A 7,782-nucleotide genomic window follows, 5' to 3' on the forward strand; every position below is an offset into this window, starting at 1 on the left:
GAAATATTCCTTTGCGTCCATGAAATGACTAAAATCAAAAAGACTGACTACGCAAAATGCGGTAAGATTATGGAGCAACCAGCAGTTTCATACATTGCTGTGGGGAGTGTTAAGTGGTACAGTCACTTTGGAAAGCTGTTTGGCTATTCTTATAAACTTAAACATCCACCTACATAAGAGGCAGCAATCCCACTCCTAAGTATTTACCAAAGATAAGTGAAAACATATGTCCACAATAAACACTTACATGAATGTTTATGTAGGATTTGTCTATAATAGTCCCTAACTGGAAACAATGCAAATGTGTCTCAGTAGAAAAGTGGGTAAACAATTTGTGGTTTATTCTTACAGTGGAATACTATTGAGCAATAAAGAGGAATGAGCTACTGATATATGCAGGGCATAGAAACCTCACGTACCATGGACTGAAAGAGGCCAGGCACACGAGACATATAATGTACAATTCCATTAAGGTCAATTAAGGTCAAACATAGGCAAAACTAATGCAGCGGGATAGACACTGAGAGCTAGGGCTGCCTGTGGGAAGTGAGGAGCCCTGGCAAGGACAGAAGGAAACCTTCTGAGGTGATGGGAATGTTCGACATCTTGTTTGTGGTGGTGGATGCAAAGGTTGACACATTCATCAAAGCTTGCCACATCATTCACTTGATATCTGCATATTTCACTCAAAGTACATTTTATTTATTTATTTATTTATTTATTTTTAAGATACAGGGTCTCCCTCTGTCACCCAAGCTGGAGTACAGTGACACGATCTGGGCTTACTGCAACCTCCACCTCCTGGGCTCAATCGATCTTCATGCCTCAGCAAGTATCTGAGACCACAGGTGCACACCACCATGCCAGGGTAATTTTTGTATATTTTGTAGAGACTGGGTTTTGTCATGTTGTCCGAGCTGGTCTCGAACTCCTGAGCTTAGGCAGTCTGCCTGCCTCGGCCTCTCAAAGTGCTGGTATTACAGGTATGAGCCACCGCACCTGAGCCATAAATTTTATATCATTAAAAAGACAAAAGAGCAAAAGACATATAAAGTGAGTCCATATGCCAAAGAACTTTAATGACACAAATAAAGACAGAGCACCAACACTTACAGCTATGTGACCTCATGCAAGTTATATAACTGCTCTGAGCCTCAGATTCTTCTGTAAATTCAGGATCTGTATCTTATGGGGTTAAGAGAATTACCTATGACAAGGAGTATAAGGTATTTCTTAGAGGATTGGATGCTTAATGAGTGATCAGTATATGTTCAGTAAAATATTCTGTCTTACGGAGCCTTCTACTTTGTCAAATTGTTAAGTATAACACTGTTTGTTCAAAATACTTTCTCTTTGTCTCTATTTCTGCGTCTGTATGTGCTTCTTCTCATCAAATGAAGTGTGAACTCAAGTGAACTCAAAGCCTTCACCAGTTTCACAGAGTACTCACACTAAACATTTTGTGAGTCTGGTAATATTACTCACGTCTTCTACTCCTCCTTCTTTTCCTTCTCCTCCATCTTTGAAGGAACCAGAAAGTTTCTCCTCTCTGTGGTGTGCACAGCAATTCTATCCACACAAAGATCCTTGGAATATCTCCTTCTACTATCAACTGTGTGTATGTGTGTGTGTTTTCTTTCTAATGGGAGGATGATACTCTCTCTTACTGTAATAGTGTTTTCTGAGTGTGTGACAGTGATCTGCTTATTTTCCATGATATCTACATTCCCATGCATCATACTGTCTTCCTAATGCAGAGACCATGGACTGAGTGTCTGACATGCCCAGGCCCCTGCTGATCCAGCAAGCAACTGCAAACAGCTCTAGAAATGCTATAACCCTGCTGTCCTGGCTGGTCCCCAGTGAATGAGCAGGATGAGTTGGTGATGGTTCCAAACTTTGCCATTGAGTGTTCAGATCTGCACTTTAGGGAGTTTGATTAGATGCAACAACATCTGTTGGCAGCATCTCGAAGCACCTAGAAGACAGCTGGGGAAGAACATCTGGAAGACAATTAAGGAACAGAAAGTGAGAAGCAGAGAGAAGAGAATAGGTGGAAGCCACAGTTGGCAGAAGCCCTAAGGTGAGTAGCAATCAGTCCATGTGTGCTGGCCAGCAAGTAGCTGAGAGCCTGAAAGGGAGAGTATGCAGCATCAATGATTGACAGCTGCTAAAGAGATCACTGGATATCCAGGTTACTGGGACTTGGTAAATATTTCATGATATTCTACTTCTCTAGAAGGCCTGATTTCATGTATTTCTCTGTGAACCCCAGTTCTAAATGTGTTGCCTTTATTTATGTTCTAGCTTGCATATCTCATTTTTGTTCAACTGAAGTGTCATTGAAGTTTCTCTTTGTTCTTTGTAACAAGAAAAGACTCAATTAAGGCAAGAATAGAAGAGCTACTGAGATTTAGAAATTCATATAAGTCTGTCCTAGTAATTCTGGTTTATCTAAAAGAAGGATCCTATCCCTTCTCTTTCTCTCACTTTCGCTGTCTCTGTTTCTCCTTTTCTAAGCAGTCATTTTCCTCTTAGTTTCATAGGCATTCCCTCCATGGCCAGATATGCTCAGAGAAGGCATGTCCCCTTAACCTTGGGCAAAATCTCTTCTGTCATTTGCCGGGCATTTTATTCCACAATAGTTCAGGCTCAAGATGACCAAGGAGTGAGTGTGAATTCTGACAAAGCACAGAAAACATTCTTCCCCTCGTGCCTTCCTCTGAGACTTGATCCACAGGCTCTCGATTCTGAACTGGGATGGGGCCTCCTCCACCTCCTTGTCTTTGTTAACATAGGGGGAGAATAAATGTTCTCCACAACCCCTCAACCACAAGACACACAATGTGCACCCAGGTGCATGCATGCAGGACCAGGGCCTTTTCACTGCACACAAATGAAGTTGTCATCCCATTTCCACCAGTGGGGTGCATACTGATGTCCTCTTGTGTCTTTGCTTTTGCATCTTCTGAAGCCACTCTAGTTCTGCACTGCTCTGCTCAGGCCCAGCTCCTGCTTCCCTTTGACCTTGCTGATATTCTGTGACTTCCAGGCACGTTTTCCTGGGACTTGCTGCTGACCCACAACCTCCAGCTTTGCTGATGCCTTTCATTTACCCCAGACTGGTACAGGGCAGTCTTGTCTCTGTGGTGACTGGACTTCACCGGGGAGCAGGGATTCCTTCAGTCAAATAACTTTAGGCCACTACTTGCACATGGTCACCCAGAGTGATGCAATGTTCCATGCCACTGAGACCTCTGAGGAGTGCCCCACCATATTGACTTTCAGCTCTCCAAGTGAGAACTGAGACAAAGGCTCCCTCCTGGGAAATGCCATTCCCCTGTGTGTGTGGAGTGGGATGCAGGCCTATGCCAAGTAGCTGAAGTCCTTGGAACCCTCTTTTAATAGCAAGCATTTGCTATAGCTCTTCCTGAGGTCTAGGCTTCCTATTTAAATGAGCCTCAGGTGTCTGATTATAACCTCTCTCTGCCCTTTTCTCTGAATGACTGGTATACCAAGTTCCGTCAGGACTGTTTATTCATGATCTTGTCCCAAGAGTCCACACATAGGAGGATTTCACATAAATTTCTAGGACAACTCTAGTTCAGAGAACATATAAATCCTGTGACTTTTCTCAGAAAATGTTTCTTTTTGCATAACAAGAAAAAAGTAGAAGACCTATAAGGAAAAAATAACATTAAAATTGATAAAATATGGCTAGAAAAGTTTCTGTAATGCCACAGGAAAATGGCTACGCTTTCCCCTCCCACTCAAATTATTACCTTCCATTTTACTACAGAAGTTAAATTTTTGTTGTCACACCACAGGACATTGAATTAGCATTGGAAGCCAGCCAGCTAAGCAGAAGCTGGAGTCTGGTTGAAATGCCAAGTGAGTTAGCATTCTAACCTTCAATAGAAGTACAGGAAAATGTGCAATGGAGTGAACTTGAATTCAGGCATGTTTATTTTCACATCTGGCTTGTATGGGATGGAAAGAGATTCATATAAGGGTCCTTCTCACTGTCTGAGCACTGCCAGCCAAAAGGCTGACCACAGTAACTTGTCGGTTCACAGATGATCTTTAAGCAGAGTGGGTAAGGGGGTGCTTTGGGAATTCCCTATGCCACTCACTTCTTCAGCTATAAACCAGGACTTCACGTGGACTCTTCCTACTAATTAACAACAGCCATTTAGCTGACTCCTATTCACTTTTCAAGTTTCAGTTGAGATGTGCCTTCCTCCAGGAAGTCTTCCTTGACAACCCCAGTCTGAGTTAAGGCCCCTTCCTGTTTGCTGTCTTAGCCTGATATATTTTTCTCTTCATATCAGTTATCATAGACCCTTTAAAATTATGCCATTCAGACTAGATTGCAAGCAATTTGGGGTTAGAGATCAAACCTGTTTTCTTTATTATGACATCTCCCATGGCCAAGCCAGCTCTTGGCACACAGTGGGTATATTCTGTTTAGTTCTGCAGAGAAAGGGGTGGAATATAATGGCATGTCTGCTATATTAATTTATCATCAGGATCAGAACATGTGACACTTGGAGGTAACTTTGGAGGGGAGGGAGGCATTAGTGTGATGGAGAAGGGAAGTGATTTTATAGACACCTATCTGTGTCAGGGAGCTTGTGAGATTCTTTACACAGGTTTTCTATTTATTCTTTACAGTAAGCTTTAGAGGCCACCTACTCCAACTTTTCAAGGGTGAGAGACTGGAGACTAAGATCCCAGGCAGTAACATGAAACGCATGATTCCCGTATGTGTGTGTTTCCATGTCTCACTGCACCACACGCAGAGCTTTTCTAACATCCTCATCTGATGTGTCTTCATATCCTAGTATGCAAAGTACTAGTACACCTTGCAAAGCTCAACTTATCCCTGAAAACCCAGTTCAAGCACTTCCTCCACCTTAAATCTGCCTAGAAGAGACCTTTCTTCACTGCCACCAATCCTATCAATTAGAAGTAAGGATCTCTTGCTTGGGCCTCTTTTGAACCTGTTATTCTATCAGAAATAAAAATATAGTTGTGTCAACCCAAGGGCTTTGCACTCAGATTCAAGGAGTTTAAATTGTCCTCTACCATGTATTAGCCCTATCATCTTGGACAAGTTACTTAGCCTCCTTGGCTTTGTTTGTTCACCTATTGTATAAGTCAGGGTTCTACTAGAGAAGCAGAGCCAGTAGGAGATATATATTAAGGAATTTATTGAAAGGAACTGGTTTATACAATTGTGAGGGCTGTCAAAGTCCAAAACCCACTGGACAGGCTGTCAGAAAAGACAAGTTGGAACTCTGGGGCGCAGGTAAAAACTATTGTGCAAGACTGGAATTTCTTCTTCTTTAGAGAAGCCTCAACTCTGCTCTTAAGGCCTTTCAACTGACTGAACTATATCCACCCAGATTTTCTAGGATAATCCCCTTTACTTAAAATCAACTGATTATGGACTTTAATTGCATCTATAAGATACAACCATGGCAACACCCAGATTATTATCTAGATAAATGGAGACTATAGCCTAGAAAAATTGACATGTTAAAAGTCCATCACATTTATTATGGGTTGGGGGAAGATGTAACAATAAACCCTACCTTATAGGGCCATTAAAGGGATTAAATGGGTTTATCCATATCATGCATTTAGAATAGCATTTGGTAAGTGACAAGGACCCAATAACTTTTAATTCAGTGTTTATCATATTTTGCTATAATTATTTTTATTGCCTGCTTTCCCTACTAAGCTTTGAATTATTTTATTCAGGTATGATGTACCCAAAGTTTGTAGAGGCTGACTGACCTTCAGTATGGGTAGTTAAATTCTTTGAATGAATAATTTTATTTCAATTGTGAGATGGCTCACAAAGAATCCAGAAGAATGCCATAGGAGGAATTCATTAATGAGGACTACTCTTCATGGAATTTTTTCCTTACCTTAGAGGACTGCAGAGATGAAATATTTTGAGCCATTTTCTAGTGAAGGGAAGGGCATGATGGTATCAGTCAACTGAGTTCTACAGCTTCCATTTTCCTATGAGTTTCTAATGGTGTCACAGATAAGTTACAGTTTGACAGAAGGCCAGGTAGTAGAAAGTCCACAAAACAGTCTATGGATTTGAAAATGTATTAAGCCTAAGAGAGTAAGTCATTTGATTTCTGCTGTTACTGTATAGAATTTATGAAAGAACATCAGCAGAAAGTATTTTACTTTTTTTTATCTTCCAGGAAGAAGTTCATTTTCACTGTATATTACACCGTGATAAAGGGATTTTCATTTCACAAAGGTTTGAATAATGACTAAGGTCTAAGCTCACTTATCCCCAGGATGAAGAATTAAGTTTAATCCATAGAGTTGCCCAAACCTTGTGGAATGTCATTTCCTGCATCCCCTCTGTTCACATCCTGGCAGTAGATTTGTTTTACACAGTGTAACCTAACACAGTAGGAGGCTGAAACTCATCAATAATCTCTGCTTTTGTGTGGCAAGAATGGTGCAGTATCTAAGATCCAAAAAGTATGGAGGCAGTATTGGGGATTCACCTTGGTCTTCATTTTTATCTTTCTTGGGATTTTTTCCATCCATAGAAGTGACTTAGACTTAGCACTTGTGTGCAGATATCACCCTTAAGCACAGTTGCAAAGAAAGCTCAGTGGGGTGGCTTTAGAATGATCCTGTTTGGGAAGCTAAGTGTAAGCAGTGTTGAACATTTGAGAAATGAGGATCAAATGCAGGTGCCGGTAAACAGTTTGTGCTCCTTACTTGAGTTAAAAGATCAAATAAAAGTGTGTTGTTAACTTTTCTGTTTTATTATCCAACACTTTGTAGTCAGTTCAGAAAGCATGTATATGTTCTATAAATTGTCCCTAAAGGTATGAAAGTATCAATTGTATTGATACAATTTTATGTAGAAGCTCAATTCTTCACAAAATATTTGCCTATTATCCATCTATAAATCACCAAATATATATGTGTGATATAATTTCTAATTTCTTCTGTCTTAAATTGCTCTTAACCAAAAAAAAAAATTTTAAGGTGGCCAAATTTTTATTAACAGTTGTTTGAGAAAGAGCATTCATGGGGACCTAAATTTGTTACTAACTAGATAAATGAACAGTGGATTATTCACTTACTCATTCACTTACTGGACATTTATCCAGTGCCCACAATGTGCAGGGAATGTGATAAGCATCAGTAACATAAAAAGAAAATAGAAATTCCAGTCGAGTTGGCAAGTTATCCAAGCAGTGTTGCTGTATTATGTTAAGAAAGAATGGGATGCCATGGGACAGCAGAAGGGGGACACGCAGGCTCTAAGTCTTATAGCAAGCTTCCTTGAGGAAATGACATCCAACACTGAGATCTGAATGAATTCATCAGATAACGTGTGTGTGTGTCTGTGAGAGAGATAGAGAGAGAGAAGGAGAGAGAGAGAGCATGCACATATGCATACTCATGGAGAAAGAGATCTCAGACAAATGCAAACTGTTGCAGACAGAGAGAATGGAATATGCTGGCTTCTGTGGCTAATGGCAGCACATCACACACCAGCTGTACTGTATTCAGTACAATTAAAATAGAGAAGGTTTCCAACATGTTTGTTACAGGATAGAGCTGGGGGATGAATGTCAAGAAGACTGAAGAAGTAGAAGTCCAACAAAGAGGAGTGGTAGATGGATTTCAGAGATATTCAAGAGGTAGATCATCAGCATTTTATGGAAGATAGTATTTCAATGGTGAGGGGAAGAATGAATGAAAGATGGCACTCTGAGCTCTGGCATG

At 40.6% G+C, this 7,782-nt stretch overlaps 1 long non-coding RNA gene across 1 annotated transcript; it reads left to right on the forward strand.

Annotated features, from left to right (window-relative positions):
* The first annotated feature begins 506 nt into the window (after window positions 1–506).
* LOC126951440 (uncharacterized) lies at window positions 507–6,970 on the forward strand. Its single transcript, XR_007724475.1, has 3 exons — window positions 507–691; window positions 1,758–2,083; window positions 6,228–6,970. It is a non-coding gene; the product is annotated as an uncharacterized LOC126951440 (long non-coding RNA).
* Window positions 6,971–7,782: the final 812 nt, after the last annotated feature.

The sequence above is a fragment of the Macaca thibetana genome, chromosome 3 (assembly GCF_024542745.1).
Source record: "Macaca thibetana thibetana isolate TM-01 chromosome 3, ASM2454274v1, whole genome shotgun sequence".
NCBI classification, from domain to species: domain Eukaryota; kingdom Metazoa; phylum Chordata; class Mammalia; order Primates; family Cercopithecidae; genus Macaca; species Macaca thibetana.